A 25,420-nucleotide genomic window follows, 5' to 3' on the forward strand; every position below is an offset into this window, starting at 1 on the left:
GCAGTTACTTCTGTAAAATATCTGGGAGTGTGCGTGCGGAACGATTTGAAGTGGAATGATCATATAAAATTAATTGTTGGCAAGGCGGGTACCAGGTTGAGATTCATTGGGGGTAGTCCTTAGAAAATGTAGTCCATCAACAAAGGAGGTGGCTTACAAAACACTCGTTCGACCTATACTTGAGTATTGCTCATCAGTGTGGGATCCGTACCAGATCGGGTTGACGGAGGAGATAGAGAAGATCCTAAGAAGAGCGGCGCGTTTCGTCACACGTGATAGCTTTACGGAGATGTTTAGCAAACTCAAGTGGCAGACTCGGCAAGAGAGGCGCTGTGCATCGCGGTGTAGCTTGCTCGCCAGGTTTCGAGAGGGTGCGATTCTGGATGAGGTATTGAATATATTGCTTCCCCCTACTTATACCTCCCGAGGAGATCACGAATGTAAAATTAGAGAGATTCGAGCGCGAACGGAGGCTTTCAGACAGTCGTTCTTCCCGCGAACCATACGCGACTGGAACAGAAAAGGGAGGTAATGACCGTGGCACGTAAAGTGCCCTCCGCCACACACCGTTGGGTGGCTTGGGGAGTATAAATGTAGATGTAGATGTAGATGTATCCAAGCTGGAGTACCCCAAGGAAGCATCCTAGGGCCCATCTTGTTTAACCTGTACATTAATGACTTCCCAGCAACACAAAACACGACGTTAGCCGTCTACGCGGATGACACCGCCATCCTTGCGCAAGACTGGAATCCGTCGAACATCAATTCACGAATACAGACAGCACTCAGAACAGCTGAGCCTTGGTTGAAGCGATGGCGTATTAAAGTAAACGTCGACAAGTGCGAAGCAGTTCTGTTCACACGCAGACCGAAACTACTGCGCAAACATCAACTCTGTAGACCAATAACACTACATACACGCCCAATACGTTTCAGAAAGAAAGTCAGATACCTTGGTGTCTAACTGGACCGGAAACTTACTTGGGGGGACCACATCGAATACGTTGCCAACCGAGCGCACGCGAGGCTCAAACAGCTCGACCCAATGCTCAACAGGGAAAGCACACTGAATAGGAGGTCCATATACATGACACTGATTAGACCTCTGATGACGTAAGCAGCTCCCGTCTGGGGATATGCAGCTCCTACACGACTGCGCCGCCTGCAGATCGTACAGAACAAGGTGCTACGAATCATTACCAACTCTCCATGCTACACACGCACCGTGGATTTTCACCATGAATATCGCCTTGATACCCTCAAGGAAGTATTCAAAATACACGCCACACGACTATACAGGAACTCGAGACACTCGAACAATCCTTTCATCCCCACTCTGGGAAACTACGATCACAACCACAGGTGGAAGCACAAGCGGTCAAAGACACTGCTAGCTAGGGCATAGCCACCTATGGTAAACTAACATGGGCAAACAAGCGACAAACGTTGGCAAGCCCCTGCATACCGAGCGAGGTGGCGCAGTGGTTAGCACACTGGACTCGCATTCGGGAGGACGACGGTTCAATCCCGTCTCCGGCCATCCTGATTTAGGTTTTCCGTGATTTCCCTAAATCGTTTCAGGCGAATGCCGAGATGGTTCCTTTGAAAGGGCACGGCCGATTTCCTTCCCAATCCTTCCCTAACCCGAGCTTGCGCTCCGTCTCTAATGACTTCGTTGTCGACGGGACGTTAAACACTAACCACCCCCCCCCCCCCAAGCCCCTGCATATCAGCAACACTGACTGGTAACTACCAGCTGCTATTAGAGCCGACCAACAGGCCACAGCAGGGACACCGACGAGCTCGCCCACAGACGCACAAACAATCTGCCAACATTCCCTCACATTGTGCTTCCGGTATATGACCTATCGGACACAAGATCGATAACAAACCTAACTGTTGCAGGTTGCTGACGCTGAACGAGGACTCTGTACCAGCACCCAGCGCCAGCCGCCGAGCAGCGCAAACGCACAGCGTCAAGGTCTCGACATGCATGATACCCACTACTAACAAAGCCTATCCTTGCACAACCTATCGCAGGCAGCAAGACAACCGCTACTGCTCTTACCACCCGACCTAACTATCGCAGAGGTTTTTTTCCTTTGGCTCTTGCCTTGGCACCTTTTTTCCTCTGCCCTTCAAACCGCTACCCTTCGTTCGATTTCGACCAATCTATCTCCAGATTAGCGCGTATTAATGGTTAACCCTAACCAGACGTACGCAAACATCACAGTACCCACATCCTGCGACACCTGACTTTAGTGAATACTAACCCTTATGCAGAGATGGCAATAGACCTTTTGTGTTGGCCATCATGCCGGTGTGGGCGTGGAGGGTCTCCACCTCTATAAAAAAAAAAAAAAAAAATTGTTGGGTCAATTTAAATTTTGAGGAAATTTTTTTTAATGGGTCCCAAGCCGTCTTCTTCTTACAAATGTAGTTTCCCCAAGTAATTATAAATAATGACTCCATGCCAAAAGAATTGGCATCCTTTGCAGGTTACCATTAAAAATTTCAGTCTCTTTATGTTTGAATCTTATTTAAAACGTCTGTTGCGGCTTAAATGATAGCGTAGATAGCATTGTCTTGAAGAACAACCGATTCCTACAGAAGGGTAGTTGGTGTTGTATGATCTTAATCACCAGGTGTGTGTCTGGCTTGCCATCGCCATCTTCTATATAATTCTATAGGATTTGTCATTGGTCACGTGTTAGTTATGCTGGTTGAGAATATTGAGGAACCCCTCATGTACAGAAAAAAAGAAAAAAAGAAAGAAACTAAACTTTTCAGGAGATGCAAAATTCCGATTTCTTCTCATTTTTCGTTAAAATTAATGTGGACGGACAAATATGCTGACCGTTTTATTCACAAACTACCCGACAGTACCAGTAATTGAACCCAGATACTTCGCGCGGCAATCAGACACGCTGACCACTGAGTAATTTATCATCACCAGGTACGTACAGAGTCCAAAGGATTGAATGTGAAGCGTAAAACACCGACTAAACCAGCAGAAATTTTAATATGTGGTATCAAGAACATACCTAAATGCGAAGCAAAAACGAATCCGAAAAATGTGCCTTTGCGTGACGACTAATCAGAGACGGGTACAATGTCACAAGCTTAAGTAACAGTCTCACCATTTTGCTTAAATGGAAAAATATGCCATTATGAACATTCTCGAAGAGATTGAATATATTATATCTACCACAAAAATAAGGGTTCTCTTTGAACAGAAAAATCTGAAAGAGTCTGAAGTCTTTCCTAAACATCTTTGATGTGTTTCGAAGCAAATGAATTTGATCTCTTGATCATCACCTCCGACTGCAGGTGTTTCTGGCTCTTCGTAGTATTCTGGATCTTCTTCGTCTGTAAACTCCGGACCACGCAGTTGTCAGTTTTCGTGGCCAGAGCCGCTACTTCCCAATCAAGTAGCTCCTCAATTGGCCTCACAAAGGCAAATGTACACCGCTTGCCAACAGCGCTAGCCAAGCCCGACAGCTCTTAACTTCGGTAATCTGAAGGAAGCCGGTGTTACCACTGCCGCAAGGCTGTTGGCAATTTGGTTCAAAATGGCTCTGAGCACTATGGGACTTAACATCTATGGTCATCAGTCCCCTAGAACTTAGAACTACTTAAACCTAACTAACCTAAGGACATCACACAACACCCAGCCATCACGAGGCAGAGAAAATCCCTGACCCCGCCGGGAATCGAACCCGGGAACCCGGGCGGGGAAAGCGAGAACGCTACCGCACGACCACGAGATGCGGCCTTGGCAATTTGAATGCAACGTTGAGTCGGAATTTCAAAGCAATCGATGAAGAACTTCAGGAAATTTGAGATTCTGAAGGAACGAACATCTACGTTTGTACACATACAGAAACTTCAAATGTTCCTGAAAGCAAATCTCGCCATGTTTTTGACCGAACGCCTTGAAATTTTGACAAAACGTTTCAATGGAATACGCTTGTGTTTTATATGCCTATTTTTTTAATATATGTAATATATATTTTTTTATGGATTTAATAATAGGGAAACGTTGCTACAAAGGATCTCAAAAGTCTGTATATATATAAAGAAATAGGTCCCTAAATGCCTGTATTAGAATTCAACGTTGTGACAAGATTTCAAGGGAATCGGTCAAGAACATTTACATTTTGATTTATATATGTACATGTAAATTTAAAAACAATTTCAGTATTTTTGAGACAGCATATGTAAAGATTTTGTACTGAAATTTTATAATTCTGTATAAGAGATTTACGCTAGAAATAGTTTTATTGTCGATCCATTGTAGCGGTAAGAAGTACATTGTAGATCAGAACAGAAGAAGGAGCTCGTGATTTGTACTAAAAGCAGTGGTGCTTTCATCACACGCCTGTTGGATGGGCACACTCTGAAGTGTTGACAGACATTACGACACAAAACTATGGCAATGTTGTACGAAAAATATTAGCGAGTGCAGTGTAGAGCAGAACAGATGTGAGAAACTTAAGTATGTGACCGTGAATGTGTTCATACGTTACTTGCCCAATTGAAGCATGGATACACATGAAATAAGGGCCAGTACTCCTCAGGAAACAATATCGATGTGGTGAACAAAGTGAAATGATTATAGGAAGCTACATACAGAAAGAGAAGTTGATTGACATACATGGCCTGCAAATGAAATACTGTGTTTGGCGGAATGCTTCTCTGCTCAGCGAGTTGAGTCTTTTATTTAGGGTATAGAAATCAAAGTTTCCACTCACTACTATGAGGAACATACATTACGTATCGTAATATTTACGGTCTGTACCTCTCAATTCATTATATATTTTGGTTATGAAATGTGACTTATAATTTTGCGTCTGACAAAGCTGATACATTTTCAAGCTCACATGAGTTTCCAGCATTGTTTCAATTTTGTATTGGCTTACAGATTTGAGATTTTAGGCCTATGGCTACTGTTGCAGTTCCACCCCATACAATGCTCAAGGGCAGTAAAAAGGAAAAAAATAACGATTCCATTCTGCAGTCAGTGTTGTGAGAATGTCTGCAGAGGGAAAGGTAAAATCGTCTTACTGTTACAGCGATAGGCATCATGCAAGAATGACAAAATGATGTATTCATTTCTAGCCAGCCGTGGTGGCCGAGCGGTTCTAGGCGCTTCAGTCTGGAACCGCGCGATCGCTATGGTCGCAGGTTCGAATCCTGCCTCGGGCATGGTTGTATGTGATGTCCTTAGGTTAGTTAGGTTTAAGTAGTTCTAAGTTCTAGGGGACTGATGACCCCAGATGTTAAGTCCCATAGTGCTCAGAACCATTTTTTTGTATTGATTTCTTGAACTGTGAGGTTACAAAAGTGACAAATTCGTTATGTTTTTTGACAGAAGATTATTGCTGGGAAGTATTGACATACATTAGTTATTATGTACAATTGTTCAGTAGACCAGTATAAGAAAATTTCTGTGCCAATTTTATATGTATTTTTCTGTGTGCATGCTTGAGTCATGTCACGTGTGTCGTTATTAATAGGGGGTCTCTGCTGGCTTAAGCTGTCGCAAGCACACATATCGACAAAGATGTAGCGCGAAGATCGATAGTAGTCGCTCGACCAAGCGCGCCTATCATGGGAGAGGCCAGAGACAGACTCGCAAGCAACACGCCGCCAACGCTCTCTCGACCGCAAATATTTAGGCCGCCGCCGCTGACCGGGGGGGCTCAGTCACTCTCACTGACTCACTGACTAGATATTCCAGTTGGCGTCTGTCAGTTCATATCGCAGGTTACAACAGTGCATAGCGACCAGATTAGTGTAAAAGCTAAATTACCGATATTGTCAGCAAGAGGACTGTTATGGATGAGCTCGTACCACAACACATGGATCCTATTAAAGTTAAGTGGCAGCTCTCTGTTCATGTAAATGAAGAACAGCGTTAGTGCACATGTGCATTTGTGTTGTAGAAAGAAGATACTGGCCACCCATAACAACATCCTCTCCGTTGCTCCCTTGGTACAAGACTTTACAATGGCGATTAGGATACTACAGGGTCCCCAATAAATGTATTTTCGCCACAAAGAGAGCGATGTTTCAATTTTTTCTTGAACTGTTGGTCCACCTCCATAGTGAAGTGTACTGAATGGTTCGACAGGGCTAGTCGATAGAGCTAAAATTGTAATTTACAATCAAATGACGGTGTACCATTGGAAATTCAGTTGCAGTTAGTGAAATTAAATGATTTGCTGAGATTTTGGTACAAAAAGGGATATGCGATTTTACGAAAGCGTGACGCTGTCAGATAACTGTTATAAAGCGATTCAATTATACTTTTCATAAGCAATTCAAGTGTGAGTATTACAAGCTCCAGCCGCATAAAAATCAGTTTACTATCACAATAGGTTTCAGAATCTACCCAATTTTCGAGTTTCAATTACCAATTTTATATGAATTCCCATACCCGATTTTCCGTTAAACGGTTTGCCAATTGCAGTTCTGGCTGGTCGTATTACCACTGCACGATGGATCCCGGAAATGCTTTTCTGCCTGCCGGACAACAGCTTCCCCAGTCGGGTTTGAGTCCTGACTGCTATGTTGGTACCTTCACTTTTAAAATGGTGATTAATGTGGACGAAGTGATTTTGTATGGAGTGATGGAAAATAGGAACCACATTCTTCCTATGTGATGAAGAAAGATACATGGATGCTGAGTCATTTTCTGAATTAACAGAGTCCAGCTGTTTGGCAACAATCCTATATCTACATACCAGGCTAATTTGTAAACTGTTATACCAGCTCTCACTTTTAGTGGCACACAATCAGTGAAAACATTCTTGCGAATTCTATGCAAAAAAGTAAGAATGTGTCTTCACTTAATAATAATTTTTTCAATAATTCCACGACTTGTTGAAGTGCAATGGTGTTTTATCCGTAGATACGTCTCACGTTTTTCACAAAGAGGGTAATGTATGTGGAAGGAAGTAAAACAGCTTCTTACGTATTAACTGGTGTGATTAGATTTTAATACATTTTTTTAAGAATTTTAAACCTCCTCATCTTTAAGAGTTCACTGAAACGTAAGGAATTCTTATTCTCCATTTATTGAAATAATTGTTTACCTCACTTCATTGTCCCGACGAAATCAGAATAGATAATTTACAGACGCTAGTCGTGTGAAGCAACTGGCACTCGGAAAACCGATATTTGATAAGGTTAGCAAAATCAACTCTGGCCTTACCTGTAAAACCTCCTTCTAGAACTGAGCGAATGGTAATAACACATGGGAATACTCATTTGTAGACAATTCGCCAGAGCTTACTATTATTAAGCGGGAAGTTTTCTCTGAAACTGCCACCATATTTTATGTTCGTTTCCCTCGATTAAGTAGTTGGTCCCTGAGACTGCTCAGTGATTGCAGTCCGAGATTTATTACCTCCAGTGACTGTTCCCTTTTGTTGTTTCTGTTGACTTCTCTTTATAATACCGTGAAGGGACTGCACAGCTGAGATCCTACGAGCTTGCTATCAAAACATAAAGAATATTTTTAAGAGGAGTTGGCAATCATAGAAATGTTTAGAGTCCGAGGCTAAATCGCGAGCCCCAGATAGACAGATAGGCATTCAGATCAGTCACCACCCGCTCTCCACGTGGGGCATGGATCGCCTTTCTTCTGCCGAAACACAGCATTGTTCGTAGAAGCTTTTTTAGGGATATAAGGGATCTGTAGCCATGAGGGCTTCCCAAAGGTATGCGTGTGTATCTTCTTTTCCTCACGAGCGATGCCTCGAAATAACGTTCAGTTTAAATTTTCAGACTCCGGCGTTCTTGTTGGTTCTTGCTGTTATTTTCTGTAAAGCACGCAGTTTCACAGCTGTTGTAACCACTCCCAGCATGCTAGGGAAATATTTCAGTAATTCTTTCTTTCATAATAATTTCAATTAGCATTATTTGAAATACACTCCTGGAAATTGAAATAAGAACACCGTGAATTCATTGTCCCAGGAAGGGGAAACTTTATTGACACATTCCTGGGGTCAGATACATCACATGATCACACTGACAGAACCACAGGCACATAGACACAGGCTACAGAGCATGCACAATGTCGGCACTAGTACAGTGTATATCCACCTTTCGCAGCAATGTAGGCTGCTCTTCTCCAATGGAGACGATCGTAGAGATGCTGGATGTAGTCCTGTGGAACGGCTTGCCATGCCATTTCCACCTGGCGCCTCAGTTGGACCAGCGTTCGTGCTGGACGTGCAGACCGCGTGAGACGACGCTTCATCCAGTCCCAAACATGCTCAATGGGGGACGGATCCGGAGATCTTGCTGGCCAGGGTAGTTGACTTACACCTTCTAGAGCGCGTTGGGTGGCACGGGATACATGCGGACGTGTATTGTCCTGTTGGAACAGCAAGTTCCCTTGCCGGTCTAGGAATGGTAGAACGATGGGTTCTATGACGGTTTGGATGTACCGTGCACTATTCAGTGTCCCCTCGACGATCACCAGTGGTGTACGGCCAGTGTAGGAGATCGCTCCCCACACCATGATGCCGGGTGTTGGCCCTGTGTGCCTCGGTCGTATGCAGTCCTGATTGTGGCGCTCACCTGCACGGCGCCAAACACGCATACAACCATCATTGGCACCAAGGAAGAAGCGACTCTCATCGCTGAAGACGACACGTCTCCATTCGTCCCTCCATTCACGCCTGTCGCTACACCACTGGAGGCGGGCTGCACGATGTTGGGGCGTGAGCGGAAGACGGCCTAACGGTGTGCGGGACCGTAGCCCAGCTTCATGGAGACGGTTGCGAATGGTCCTCGCCGATACCCCAGGAGTACAGTGTCCCTAATTTGCTGGGAAGTGGCGGTGCGGTCCCCTACGGCACTGCGTAGGATCCTACGGTCTTGGCGTGCATCCGTGCGTCGCTGCGTTCCGGTCCCAGGTCGACGGGCACGTGCACCTTCCGCCGACCACTGGCGACAACATCGATGTACTGTGGAGACCTCACGCCCCACGTGTTGAGCAATTCGGCGGTACGTCCACCCGGCCTCCCGCATGCCCACTATACGCCCTCGCTCAAAGTCCGTCAACTGCACATACGGTTCACGTCCACGCTGTCGCGGCATGCTACCAGTGTTAAAGACTGCGATGGAGCTCCGTATGCCACGGCAAACTGGCTGACACTGACGGCGGCGGTGCACAAATGCTGCGCAGCTAGCGCCATTCGACGGCCAACACCGCGGTTCCTGGTGTGTCCGCTGTGCCGTGCGTGTGATCATTGCTTGTACAGCCCTCTCGCAGTGTCCGGAGCAAGTATGGTGGGTCTGACACACCGGTGTCAATGTGTTCTTTTTTCCATTTCCAGGAGTGTATTTAAGTAAGAAATTTAATTAATAGGAAGTAAAATGACTAAGAACATAAAATCATAAGAGACCAAGGCTGTAGTACCGCAGTTTTGCCGATATACGTACTTAGCCATCATTGTTAGCTTATTGCTGTTCCGATTCCGTGTCCTGTGATTGTTGTTATTACTGTTACGATTGCCAATATTGCCTGTTGTGTGAAGTACTAAAACTATACAAAGTTATTTTAAAAAGTATACGGATCATTTTACAAAAGTATTACCTGCTTTACGCTAAGCCAGGAAAGGTTCAGTTAATGAATGAACTAGGCCACAATTCTCAAACATGATTGACTTTATTACAATATAACTCTCTGGGCAAGTTTCATTCCTTGGTACTTATTATATATAGAATCATTGCACTTCCAGACTTGATCTTAAGCAAGGGTAGACAAACATCAGCTCATTTAGCTTTAAACCTTTAAGCAAGCTATTAAAATAATAGAAGACTATAATATACTTTACCAAGCAGTAATATTTAAACAACCACTACCAAAGCAATCGGAATCCAATAAGCCTGGTACTTCAACTAGAAAAATAACTAGGCCAGAACATAACCTTTGGTCTTACTCTAAGTCGGCATCTACCAATGAGCGCACAATTTAAAAAAAAAAAAACACACAGAGCATAAAATTTTAAGAGAATGTTTCTTATAAAAACATTATTCTAATTAAATATAGAAATCTCTAAAACAAATTCAAGCTGTCAAGTATATGACTTTAGAGTTAACTTCTGTGATAGTTCAACACAGGATCATTAAACAACATTAAACAAACTCGTGGTTTTAAAATTAAGCCACCACTAGCGCAACTACAAATGCATCAAGAGACTATGGTTATAACTGGAGGTGTATACTCAAATCAGGATTACACAGCTTTCCTCTCATTACGCGTGAACTGCGGCTCTTGGTACGAGCCCTTTTACTCTCCAACAATCAACAGGCCCAGCTCTCCTGTCCCCTCAGGCAGGTCGTTGTACACACGGGAGAGAACACAAAGTAACAAGACAAGCTTCTAAAACACAAACAGATGGTGTTAATTCAACAAGCCTCAATAACATGTTCATAGTCTGCAGCTCGTGGTCGTGCGGTAGCGTTCTCCCTTCCCGCGCCCGGGTTCCCGGGCGGGGTCAGGGACAGGGATTTTCTCTGCCTCGAGATGACTGGGTGTTGTGTGCTGTCCTTAGGTTCGTTAGGTTTAAGTAGTTCTAAGTTCTAGGGGACTGATGACCATAGATGTTAAGTCACATAGTGCTCAGAGCCATTTGATTTTTTGTTCATACGTGCTTCAGGGAATACTGGCCAGACAATAATGACAACTTAAATTATGGCCTGGGAAACTTCAAGCAACGAATTGGTCCAGTAAATAAAATAAAAAAATAACCACACTTGATAAACCATCAAAACGTGGGCATTTCACTACTAAGGAAATCGTTCAGGACTGGCAATTGGCAATACCCATAGCACATATTGAAGTAGCTGACAAGAATTTCAAATGAGGCAACAAGAGGCAGCAATACATTAAATCACGTTGTTAGCACAGTTCATGGGCTGAAATTTTGTTCACCCCCTCCCCCCCCCCCCAAAAAAAAAGACATGGTTTCAATGCCGTCGTGAGAAGAAACAAGGCTGTCCACTCAGAGTCCCGTCAACCAATGAACGTCAGAATCACTAACGCCAGTACCAACAGTCTCAGTTCTACGCGTTGCCAGCTCATACTAACGCCCAGCGTGCTTCCGAAAACAGTGCATGCGCGACTTTCGCCTCCTAGCGGCTCTGTGTTCACTCTCTCTTCACGTGCCTCGTCTCAGGCACGCGCTATATGGGCAGCTTTACGTCGGACGAGATCGATAACACATCACTGCGTCAAGTCGACGTAATATTCGTCATCCAAAGACTTGAATTTATTTACAGAGAGAGAGACAGACAGATTCTTTACTGATTAGAACTGAAGATTTATGATATTTGAAGCTAAGTGGATTTATCAGGTGAAAAGTGAAAGGTGAAAATAACTGAATTTTGGTGTAAATATTTGCAACATTAAAGTGTTACCAAAAAGAATTTCAATACTGCTGACTGTTAGAATTTCTGGATGGACGTATACTTTGAGCTAGCTGGAACATCTTGATAACTTGTTAATGAATCTCTCTTGGCCTATCTAAAAAAAAAAAAAAAAATAGGGAAAACAATAAACTTTGCAAATCTATAAATAAAAATCTGAATCAACAGCGCAGGCCACATAATTACGTTCACGCAACCTGTTCTGTAACGCGTGTAATAAACAGTTCACAGTGTGTAATAAACAGTTCACTATAAACTATTTAAGTTAAATTTAAACGATCTGTCTCATCTTGAAACGAGTTGTTGGTTCTTAATCTGTGTTCTTATAAGTGGCCTGAGTACAATAATGAATTGAAGCTTTCTCACCGTGTTATTCAAATAAAACAAAGCGAGAGCTACTGTACTCTGTATCACTACGTACGATGTACGTCGAGATCTGCACACACGACGATGCCACAGCCCAAGAGAGTCACATGCTAAAATATCTACAGTCAAGAGAAGACGACCACAACACAGCAACAGCTTCACTGTGTCTACATGTCAAGTCATCTCATAGGTGTGTTTCAAAATTGTGCGATGTAGTGAGAGAGATTTTCTGCCTTCCTCCCCAACCCAGAGCACTGCTGGATGGAAGTAGCAAAAATCCACGAGAGTAGGAGATTATTTAACATCTGTACTAAAGTTTTACTGGGCGGAACTCGTCATGACCGCCATATTGGCCAGTGAGTTTCTGCTCTGGTGAAAAGCAGCGAAGTTACGGAGCGTGTACAAGGAGAACACTTAATGTTAAAGTATGGCGGAGTAAACACTTCAACTAGGTGAAAGGATGGCGAGTTCATGTTAGCGGTTTCAAGAGTAATGACAGCGGTTTCTGGATGACTGATGTTTTGCAGAGATTGATGTTTCCACTCGTGTACGGAGTACAGAGAGAGAGTTGAACTCTTGAGTATCCAGCCACTCCCGCCGTGCCATTCACATTATGTTGCGAGCTTGGTAAGATGGGCCATTGATGTGATCCGCGATTACATAGGGACGTAATATTAGTTCACTCTCTTAAGAAGCGAGTTATTCCTTTATAATACTTCTCAGCGCACCTTGGCGATCTGACTGATATTCAATCGTATTTCTCCATGTTCTTGCCGTAATTTACAAACCATGCATACTGTAATCAACTTGGGATTGAAGCTCTTTTTTCAGTTTTTGCTTTAACAAATATATGTTTTTGGATAGGGTCCGCCTTTAGCAAAACACAGTTTTGTTTTTTACCCCTAACATGTTTCACTGCAGTTGCAGCATCTTTAGTGGGCTTTTATTTTATGGCTGTTAAAGATAAAGAATGTCCTTTACTGTTTGTATACATGTAACTATTAGTTTTTAAATCGTAATTACAGATATTTGAAAAACACATAAAATTATGAATTTATTCCTTTTTACCACATGGTGTGGTTTTTCTGATGTATCGTGTTTCCACAGTGACTGTTTTGTTCCACAGTTTGTTATCTGCTACCACTTACACCCTAAAGTAGATAAATTGTTTAAACCAAAATAACGATTTGAAAATTGTTATTTCTATGCCTGAAACACACACACACACACACACAAACACACACACACACACACACACACACACACACACACACAGAACCTGTTGACTCTGGGATCGAGACGTGGCTGCACGATCCGTTAAAGCCATGTGGATAAGATGCCTGTCATCTCGACTGCTAGTGATACGAGGCCGTTGGGATCCAGCAATGCGTTGCGTATTACCCTCCTGAACCCACCGATTCCATATTCTGCTAACAGTCATTGGCTCTCGACCAACGCTAGCAGCAATGTCGCGATACGATAAACCGCAAACGCGATAGGCTACAATCCGACCTTTATCAAAGTCGGAAACGTGAAGGTACGAATTCCTCGTCCTTACACGAGGCATCACAACAACGTTTCACCGGGCAACGCCGGTCAACTGCTGTTTGTGTATGAGAAATCGGTTGGAAACTTTCCTCATGTCAGCACGTTGTAGGTGTCGCCACCGGCGCCAACCTTGTGTGAATGCTATGAAAAGCTAATCATTTGCATATCACAGCATCTTCTTCCTGTCGGTGAAATTTCGCGACTGTGGCACGTCACCTTCGTGGTGTAGCAATTTTTATGCCCAGTAGTTTATATTTTCACGTTTTAGTGGGCCACCCTTGTTATTTGTCATTCAGTAAGACGTTTCTATTGTGTGTCACTATTATTTCCTTTAATTAATTTTCATGCTCTTATGGGGTGCTTCGATTCTCTGTACATCACCAGAGATCGGACTTCAGCATCACAGGGGTATGCAAAACGGCGCAACCGACCCCCACACTAACATTCGGCTGTATCTGTGAACAACTGTGTACCCTAGATGGAACGGAACAGAACACAAGATATCGAACATATTCCATGAACGCCGCATTACTATTTTTTGGCGCTAATAATCAGCGCACAGGATACAGTTAGAGCCACAATGCAAGACTCTGATATTAAAAGAGGATTATTCAAAAATGGTTCAAATGGCTCTGAGCACTATGGGACTCAACATCTGATCTTAACATCTGAGGTCATCAGTCCACTAGAACATAGAACTACTTAAACCTAACTAAAGTAAGAGCATCACACACACCCATGCCCGAGGCAGGATTCGAACCTGCGACCGTAGCGGTCGCGCGGTTCCGAACTGAAGCGCCTAGAACCGCTTGGCCACACCGGGCGGCAGAGGATTATTCTGCGTGGTTAGAGCATTAGAGCATTGTTTGGAACCTGTTAGTCAAGGAAGGCAGGATTCGCTTACGATTGTGGACGAGACCGTAATCAGTTACTGTTGGTTCGCTTTTGCAATTACACCCGTTTATTTTAAAATGGTAATTCCAGACTCAGCAATAAATAAAGATATCACACGTTATTAATGAAGGGATAGACAACTGTGAAATTAATAGTGGTTTCACTGCGTTACAGTTTACCAAATGAGCATAAAATACAGACACAGCAAATAATGATTTCAAAACAAGCCAATGTGATCCCAATTAGAATTTTAAGGCAGTAACCACAGTCATGGCTAAAGGCCTTTAACGCCGAGAACGGCAATTATAAAAAAATTTAACAAACATATGCAAAGCAGCAATGCAATAGCAAGGTTAATTTAAAGGGACAGGCAACTGATCACCAAACGGCTGGCCGGCCGCGGTGGTCTCGCGGTTCTAGGCGCGCAGTCCGGAACCGTGCAACTGCTACGGTCGCAGGTTCGAATCCTGCCTCGGGCATGGATGTGTGTGATGTCCTTAGGTTAGTTAGGTTTAAGTAGTTCTAATTTCTAGGGGACTGATAACCACAGCAGTTGAGTCCCATGGTGCTCAGAGCCATTTGAACCAAACGGCTGAGACAAAATGATGGTAAACTTGGTAACACAACCATTTAAACCTGCTGTAATGCCAAGAATTGCAGTTATATATAAAAAAAAGAAAATGTACAGTAAAACAGCAAATACAATAGCAAAGGTTAATTTAAAAGGACAAGCAACTGATCACCAAACAGGTGAGACAAAATGATGGTAAACTTGGTAGCACAATCAATTAAACCTGCTGTAACGCCAAGAATGGCAATTATATAAAAAATTTAGGAACATACAATAAAACAGCAAATATAATAATAAAACACAAGTGCCAGTCACAGACGGTGCGCCAGGAATCGACCCCTGAGTAGGTCCGGCAAAAAAACACTTTCGCGAGCAATGAGATAGGCAGGCAAGAGTTGCATTCACTTCACAAGATGGTAACTCACACTAGTGGCAGTCTAACGAATGACTAATGATAATCTTGCTGAGGCTACCTGACGTCCAATAAACAAAATGCAACGATGTAAAAATACGCCAAAGCCATAACCGGCAGTCTCGACTCCGCGCGCAGAATACTGTGCTTAGAGCGCCCAGAATGAGAAAGGAATCACTATCACCAAAGTAGAAAAATCACCACCCAACCTACAATCAAGAAAGGTGTCAAAACTACACGCATCACCGGACAGCAGTGGCAAGGCGAGGAAACGTACATTTCCGTTACATCCACAACCCCTAGTGCAGGTAACTAGGGCGTTAGCAGACATGGGCACGAAAAATACCGCTGGCTGGACTTAACAAATAGTAACAAACTGAACGCAATAAACAGTAATTAGAAGTCCAGGAAGGCTAATCAGATCCGCCTTCCCCAAGCACTCCACTCGCTGCTCTTCGCCTCGGCAACACTACGAGCAGCAACACGAATCCAAGTCACTGGATAATCGGAAGATCTCTCAGTGGTGGAGGTTTCTCTACTTGGATTGAAATGCACTCATCTTAAAGCTTGCTGGATCCGGTTTACGACGAGGTCGTGCAGCCTCGTGACCAGAGGCCTTCGATCCAGCAGTCCATGGCTCCTCCTGAGTCCCAAACCTAACTGCACACTGACACACTCGGAAGAACCACGACGTTGCCCTAAATATACGGCCACAGTTACTACATATCGTCCGCAGCTCGTGGTCGTGCGGTAGCGTTCTCGCTTCCTACGCCCAGGTTCCCGGGTTCGATTCGCGGCGGGGTCAGGGATTTTCTCTGTCTCGTGATGACTGGGTGTTGTGTGATGTCCTTAGGTTAGTTAGGTTGAAGTAGTTCTAAGTTCTAGGGGACTGATGACCATAGATGTTAAGTCCCATAGTGCTCAGAGCCATTTCAACCATTTTACTACATATCGATAACCACCGCTTGCGAAACCAAGCGGCGCCAGTCAACACGAGAAGAAGAAAAACAACCGCAACAATGTCAACTAAGCGATACGGTCTGGCCTCCAACAGAGGACAGAAACCTACAAACAACAGCAACGCGAGCCGCAGCATGGCTCATTGTTTTTGTCAAAGTAAGCAAAATAAGAGTAGGAAAGGGAGAATTTAGATGTCACACGTTGTACGTAACCGTGAAATACGTGGCGGTAGTGCAGTTGACACTGAATTACGACCTTGCCTTTCCATAGTAGAAGGCCGGCTACGGCGTGCAAACCGCACTTTGGCTGGGTGTGCGGGCCGCGAGCGGGCAGTGGCTCGGCCTGTCCTACATTTGCTCGGTCCTGTGCCCTGTGCAGCGCGACATTTCATTTACTATGTGGCATTTTTCGCTCTGGACAACTCTCTTCATTTCGGCATAATCGTGGTATCATTGCTGTTTATCTTCCGCTATTTATCCTTGCTATGAAGGACATTCACATATACAGGGTGTTACAAAAAGGTACGGCGAAACTTTCAGGAAACATTCCTCACACAAATAAAGAAAAGATGTTATGTGGGCATGTGTCCGGAAACGCTTAATTTCCATGTTAGAGCTCATTTTAGGTTCGTCAGTATGTACTGTACTTTCTCGATTCACCGCCAGTTGGCACAATTGAAGGAAGGTAATGTTGACTTCGGCGCTTGTGTTGAAATGCGACTCATTGCTCTACAGTACTAGTATCAAGCACATTAGAACGTAGCATCAACAGGTTAGTGTTCATCACGAACGTGGTTTTGCAGTCATTGCAATGTTTACAAATGCGGAGTTGGCAGATGCCCATATGATGTATGGATTAGCACGGGGCAATAGCCGTGGCGCGGTACGTTTGCATCGAGACAGATTTCCAGAACGAAGGTGTCCCGACAAGAAGACGTTCGAAGCAATTGATCGGCGTCTTAGGGAGCACGGAACATTCCAGCCTATGACTCGCGACTGGGAAAGACCTAGAACGACGAGGACACCTGCAATGGTCGAGGCAATTCTTCTCGTGCAGTTGACGATAACCCTAATGTCAGCGTCAGAGAAGTTGCTGCTGTGCAAGGTAACGTTGACCACGTCACTGTATGGAGAGTGCTACGGGAGAACCAGTTGTTTCCGTACCATGTACAGCGTGTGCAGGCACTATCAGCAGCTGATTGGCCTCCACGGGTACACTTCTGCGAATGGTTCATCCAACAGTGTGTCAATCCTCATTTCAGCGCAAATGTTCTCTTTATGGATGACGCTTCATTCCAACGTGATCAAATTGTAAAAAAAAAAAAAAAGGTTCAAATGCCTCTGAGCACTATGGGACTGAACTGCTGAGGTCATTAGTCCCCTAGAACTTAGAACTAGTTAAACCTAACTAACCTAAGGACATCACAAACATCCATGCCCGAGGCAGGATTCGAACCTGCGACCGTAGCGGTCTTGCGGTTCCAGACTGCAGCGCCTTTACCCGCACGGCCACTTCGGCCGGCTCAAATTGTAAATTTTCCCAATCAACATGTGTGGGCTGACGAGAATCCGCACGCAATTGTGCAATCACGTGATCCACACAGATTTTCTGTGGACGTTTGGGCAGGCATTGTTGGTGATGTCTTGATTGGGCCCCATGTTCTTCCACCTACGCTCAATGGAGCACGTTATCACGATTTCATACGGGGTACTCTACCTGTGCTGCTAGAACATGTGCCTTTACAAGTACGAAACAACATGTGGTTCATGCACGATGGAGCTCCTGCACATTTCAGTCCAAGTGTTCGTACGCTTCTCAGCAACAGATTCGGTGACCGATGGATTGGTAGAGGCGGACCAATTCCATGGCCTCCACGCTCTCCTGACCTCAACCCTCTTGACTTTCATTTATGGGAGCATTTGAAAGCTCTTGTCTACGCAAGCCCGGTACCAAATGTAGAGACTCTTCGTGCTCGTATTTTGGACGGCTGTGATACAACAGGCCATTCTCCAGGGCTGCATCAGCGCATCAGGGATTCCATGCGACGGAGGGTGGATGCATGTATCCTCGCTAACGGAGGACATTTTGAACATTTCCTGTGACAAAGTGTTTGAAGTCACGCTGGTACATTCTGTTGGTGTGTGTTTCCATTCCATGATTAATGTGATTTGAAGAGAAGTAATAAAATGAGCTCTAATATGGCAAGTAAGCGTTTCCGGAGACATGTCCACATAACATATTTTCTTTCTTTGTGTGTGAGGAATGTTTCCTGAAAGTTTGGCCGTACCTTTTTGTAACACCCTGTATAGCGGCTGTGTGCACAAAAAGAGGTTCAAAATGGTTCAAATGGCTCTGAGCACTATGTGACTTAGCATTTGTGGTCATCAGTCCCCTAGAACTTAGAACTACTTAAACCTAACTAACCTAAGGACTTCACACACAGCCATGCCCGAGGAAGGATTCGAACCTGCGACCGTAGCAGTCACGCGGTTCCAGACAGAAGCGCCTAGAAGCGCACGGCCACACCGGCCGGAACTAAAAGGGAAAATCTAGTGATGTATCATCACAAGCCTTTAAAAATGAATGGAAAGCCTATCAGAATTCTCAATATCAATTATGCAGTAGTATAATCGACGTATATTGCAGATTTGCTATGAAACGTCATTAGAGTACCAAGCAGAAAGAATTTAAGGATTTAGTTGACAGCGAAAAAGCAAAAAATTATAACGATCGCTAGACAGGATTCATTGTTCTGTAGATAAGAAGCACAGGGTGTTTAATCTGCAGACACAGAGCACATGAAGAAATTCGTGGTATAGAGGTAATATTTCTGAAGTCGCACACATTATTGCACTGTCAGTTGCAACAGTTTTCGATGGGAATGAACAAAGAGTACGGAGACTTTACATATTTTTTCATTGTGTTGGTTAAGTCGATCGACGTGTCCGGAACGATTTTTCGAGTTAAAGCCAGCTATTGTTGAATTTATGAACTAAAAAAGGAGTGCAGTAGCGAAAATTAGAATATCCGAAATGGATTGCAGACCTTGCAATTGAAGTGGACTTCACTGCACACTATCTACAGTGAGACGTTTCAGCGTGGGAAACAACTTATTTGTAATTTGGTGTGGATGCATTTTAAAAGAAAATTACGTTATGGAAGGTACACATTCTAACAAACACAGTCCACTTCCTTAAGCTCACTCACATTAAATTAAAAGTGAGGTTTGAAGAATTCATTGCTAACTCGAAACAATTAAAAGGACCGTTTACTGAACGTTTTGAGGGCACTGCTAACATTACTTCCGTTCTCGAACTGTTTTCGAGATCGTTTGCCATTTCGGTTGAAAGTGCCCCTGGGCATGTGCAGATCTAGCTGATGACATGCAGTGTTATTCCCACTTTAAAGACAATTCATTCTACATTACAGCTGTCGAGGATATCTGCATTGTTTTGCTCAAGGTACAGTCTCCATGTCTCCATAATGTCAGTTAGTTAGTTAGTTGGTTGTGTGTTCCACTGATCAATCGTACGGTACGGTAGCCATTATGATGTGGAACGTGTCAAGTGCACAAGCAATGGTCCAACTAAAACACTCATATTTCTTTACGTACTTCACGAATATGTAACAAGAAAAGGGGGTTCCTATTTTTAAAAAAACGTAGTCCGTTTGACCTATGGCAGCAACATCTAGAGGGCCAACCATAGCGCCATCTGGTTTCCCCCTTCAAACTAGACAAGCTTCGTTCTTTGTAGTTTTTTCGTTTGACGCTCATTTCGTGAGATATTTGGCCCGGTCACGATCAATGGACCACTCTGTAGTAGTCCAGTATCTAAAACAGTAGTCAACAGGCAAAATAATGACACAAAAAATTAAAATAATTTGTGTAACTAAAATATTAAAAATCATTTAATAACGATGTTTTGAACAACTATATTTTACCAGAAAGTTGTAATGTCTGTCGTTGCTAAATTCAATACAACTATTTCAGAATTAGAAATTGTAACTATAAGCAGACAAGTTCGTTACGAAAGTGCAATAGAACAAAAAGGATATGTCAACTAAGCAAACTTTTCCCATGCTTAATTTGAATACAGTACTTTCTCAAATAATCAGCGTGACAACGGAAATTTTACATTATCTTATTGCCAAATTGTCTAGGGCCTGCACTTCCTCTTAACGAAGCTGCTGATAATGTTATAAGATCGCTGTCTTAAAATAACATTTTCAATGCTCACCGAAACCAAAACTTGAGCCTGTCTTATAACTTGGGGTTTCGAAACTTGTCGTTCAAGAACTTCGAGTCTGAAAATGTAGGGTGTGGCTGACTAGCGGTAAAGCACGTGTGTTGAAAGCAAGAGGTTACCTGGTAGAACAGGGGCTTTTTTCATTCTGTCTTTAACCTCCCAATCACCTCTGAGTCATGTGAAGATTCGTCATGAAAGACACGCAGATCGGATTCCACTAGAAACTGCAAGTCCCATTTCCCCGTTTGGACTACTGGGATGGATTAGGAACTTGCAAGAAGCCGAAGACCGAAACACTTGCACCAGGCCATTGAGCTGCACGAAAATACAACGGGCGATCAAATAGTTTTCATTTGAGAGCGTTGCTGTGACGTATATGCAACGTAGTGCGCGACTCCCATGGGAGCTTTATGGTAACGCACGTCCACATACCGCAGTCGCCGTTACGCTTAAGTTACGCCAACTCAAGCAGCAAACACTCGGGCACCTCCCTTATAGTCCTGATAAGCGAGATTAGTCGGGATTTATTCCAAGGTGTATAGATCACGTTAAGTTGCTACACATGTGTGGGAAGTAGGACAGAGGTCAAATGACCTGGGGGAGAAATCAATTACCCGATGTGTGCTCCAGGGGGCGTCAGTACCTACGACAACTGCGGCGAGAGCCATCAAAGGAAACCGCACAGCTAACTCCTGGAGCGCTTGCTGACATTGCAGCCAACTAGCTCTTGCTATGCTGATTGTGCGACCAGAGTGCCTCTGCCAAAGCTGTCGTCATCGAACAAAGCCGCCACAGGGGACCAATAGGAACGTGTTGCAGCAGCGGACAAATACCACGGAAAGCTCTTTACTTCCTAGTCTGCGTTCAGTAAATCTATGAAGGAATTTGCTCAGATCGACTCTGGTATAGCAAACTGTAATGGACATATCTTTAGAAATCTTCTACTACACTACTGGCCATTAAAATTGCTACACCACGAAGATGACGTGCTACAGACGCGAAATTTAACCGACAGGAAGAAGATACCGATGCTATGATACGCAAATGATTAGCTTTTCAGAGCGTTCACACAACGTTGGCGCCGGTGGCGACACCTACAACGCGCTGACATGAGGAAAGTTTCCAACCGATTTCTCATACACAAACAGCAGTTGACCGGCGTTGCATGGTGAAACGTTGTTGTGATGCCTCGTGTAAGGAGGAGAAATGCGTACCATCACGTTTCCGACTTTGATAAAGGTCGGATTGTAGCCTATCGCGATTGCGGTTTATCGTATCGCGACATTGCTGCTAGCGTTGGTCGAGATCCAATGGCTATTAGCAGAATATGGAATCGGTGGATTCAGGAGGGTAATACGGAACGGATGAATCCAGGTTCTGTTTACAGCATCATGATGGTCGCATCCGTGTTTGGCGACATCGTGGTGAACGCACATTGGAAGCGTGTATTCGTCATCGCCATACTGGCGTATCACCCGGCGTGATGGTATGGGGTGCCATTGGTTACACGTCTTGGTCACCTCTTGTTCGCACTGACGGCACTTTGAACAGTGGACGTTACATTTCAGATGTGTTACGACCCGTGGATCTACCCTTCATTCGATCCCTGCGAAACCCTACATTTCAGCAGGATAATGATCGCAAGTTGCGGGTTCTGTACGGGCCTTTCTGGATACAGAAAATGTTCGACTGTTGCCCTGGCCAGCACATTCTCCAGATCTCTCACCAATTGATAACGTCTGGTCCATAGTGGCCGAGCAACTGGCTCGTCACAATCCGCCAGTCACTACTCTCGATGAACTGTGGTATCGTGTTGAAGCTGCATGGGCAGCTGTACCTGTACACACCATCCAAGCTCTGTTTGACTCAATGCCCAAGCGTTTCAAGGCTGTTATTAGGGCCAGAGGTGGTCGTTCTGGGTACTGATTTCTCAGAATCTATGCACCCAAATTGCGTGAAAATTTAATGACATGTCAGTTCTAGTATAATACAGGGTGATTCAAAAAGAATACCACAACTTTAAAAATGTGTATTTAATGAAAGAAACATAATATAACCTTCTGTTATACATCATTACAAAGAGTATTTAAAAAGGTTTTTTTTCACTCAAAAACATGTTCAGAGATGTTCAATATGGCCCCCTCTAGACACACGAGCAATATCAACCCGATACTCCAACTCGTTCCACACTCTCTGTAGCATATCAGGCGTAACAGTTTGGATAGCTGCTGTTATTTCTCGTTTCAAATCATCAATGGTGGCTGGGAGAGGTGGCCGAAACACCATATCCTTAACATACCCCCATAAGAAAAAATCGCGGGGGGTAAGATCAGGGCTTCTTGGAGGCCAGTGATGAAGTGCTCTGTCACGGGCTGCCTGGCGGCCGATCCATCGCCTCGGGTGGTTGACGTTCAGGTAGGTACGGACAGATAAGTGCCAAGGTGGTGGCGCTCCATCCTGCTGAAATATGAATTGTTGTGCTTCTTGTTCGAGCTGAGGGAACAGCCAGTTCTCTAACATCTCCAGATACTGTAGTCCAGTTACAGTAGCACCTTCGAAGAAAAAGGGACCAAAAACTTTATTGAATGAAATGGCGAACAAATGTACAACTAAATGAAACTTTATAGCTCCCTTAATTCGCCGACAGATAGTGCTTAGCTCTGCCTTTTGTCGTTGCAGAGGTTTAAATTCCTAAAGTTGTGGTATTCTTTTTGAATCACCCTGTGTTTTTGTCCAATGAATACCCGTTTATCATCTGCATTTCTTCTTGGTATAGCATTTTTAATGGTCAGTAGTGTATTATTTACATTTAAATTGACAACACAAATGGCTGAGTTATTTACCCACTTGTAGTCAGCTGAAAAATTATTTTACCTTCTTCACTAATCATCTGTTATAACCTGTTATGACTCAAAATTTTTCTTGACGTCGTTGGTCCATCCATTTTATACTTATTCGTCTAGAGGATGTTCGTCTCCTTGCTTGCTTTGCATACAGAGTGTTTATAAACTGTATGAAAATCTTGTGAGGATGCAACAGTGTAGGGTGTGCTGAGAAAAAATTGATAAAAAACAGACTCGATGTGTTGCTCCGCTTCAGATTTAATCAGCATTGAAGTTAGCCAATCAGGTCGTAGCGCGAGCAAATTCAAGCAGCCATCCAGATACAATTACTGCCAGCTGTTCTCGTGACGTAAATGATAGCGCACGAGACTGTTCAGCCTTTACCTCGGCTTCGATCCTTAATACCACCACATCTATTGCTTTCTTGTTTTAGGAAACCAAAGGAAGAACACGTTTGGTAGCACCTCCTCTCGCAGGCTGCTTGAATTTGGCTGCGTGCTCAAAGACCTAACTGGCTAACTTCGATGCCAATTAAATTGGGAAAGGCGCAACGTATCGAATTTTTTCTGAACAGTTATTACTCAGAACAATATACCCCGTGACGTACTCGATGAGTGGGTTCATTGGTTTGCTCCGGGAGGAGACAGAGTGGATACTGTAACACAGAAAATATTTGTTCACCTCATTGCAACGTAGATAATAAGAACTACTTAACTTTGTAAAGTCCATTTCAGCAGGAATGTCATGTGTACTTACTATTTAAAATAATCAGTCGTCAACTGCCCAAATTTTTACTAAATTAACTTTTTAACTAGTTTCGGAAAATTAATTAGCCATCCTCAGAAGATCGTAGATTTAAGCTCTCACTATTATATAAGTGAATATTAAATTAATATTGAAACACCATTCAACGTGAAAGTTAATGTTACGTGTCCTCAAAGTGAGAGACTTGCATTTTGTCTGTATCGGGTGATACACCAATGTTCAGATATATTTGTAAATAAAATTTTATATGTGGCTGACAATCAGGAGCTATGGAGCTGTTTTAAGAATAGAAATAGTCGTGGCTGTCGTTCGTTGGCCTCCGTTAGCCTAGTGTGCACGCGTCTTAAGACTATGCACCCCACTTCTCAGCATGGTCCTATTATGGAGATAGCGAAGGTACTCTAGCTTGGGGGATGTTTGCGAGCACTTGTGATGAAACGGTGCACATTATATGTCTGCCATCGTCTCTCACTGTCGAACGGTATAGGAACCTATTTCCCGATCATAAGGCGTAGGAACCTTTCGTCCGATCATAAGCGCCTCAGCAAACTAGTGGCCGCAAACTAGTGGCCGCGTTTATGCATAGTACCTACTCTGCAGCCTACGGGCTGCAACACAAAAATTTAAGATAAAAAACATTTGCTTTAACCCTTTTTAAGTGCTAAAAGATCTTTTTCAGCAGAACAGTGAAATACACGTCAGTATGTACTCTTTGGAAACAGGATGGAATAAACCTGCTCAATTTATTATGTATTTTTAAGTCTATCGTGATGTATGGGTTGATAAACATTCCTAACAATAAATTAGGAAAAAATTATTAATTGCAGTTCCAGGTTTTTTAGCAGTGGTATGTGTATTTACCAATATCACATAAAAGGTTAATACTGCGGTTGGGGTTTAGACGTAATTATTTTACATGACGTTATTCGACTGAATTTTTCGGCAGACAATTGATACAAATTAAGTCAACATTTCCATCTTGGATCTTGCGCTACCTAGGGACGAACCACCAAAAACAGCTAAGATCTTTAAAAGAATAATTAACAGAATTTTGCCAGTTGCAATGACTTTTTTAATGAAGTTACCGTCATTTGTCTGTAAGTTATTTTATTGTCATTTATTTGACACTGTCGCGATTTCGTGTTTGCAGCCATTATCCAGTTCAAGGATGAAATATTCAATAAATATCTGAAACGTCAGAAAGACATGTCGCAGTCGAAATATTAGTCCGCATAAGTGGTAATATACGCTACTTGTTCTATTGTAAGCCTTGAGTGCGAATTAAATATAAGTGTTGCAGCAGCCATTGCGCGCAACGGAGATCCTAACAGTGCTATAGCAGACACCAACCATGTCAGAGCCAAGT

This window comes from Schistocerca americana, chromosome 4 (assembly GCF_021461395.2).
Source record: "Schistocerca americana isolate TAMUIC-IGC-003095 chromosome 4, iqSchAmer2.1, whole genome shotgun sequence".
In the NCBI taxonomy this organism is placed as follows: Eukaryota; Metazoa; Arthropoda; class Insecta; order Orthoptera; family Acrididae; genus Schistocerca; species Schistocerca americana.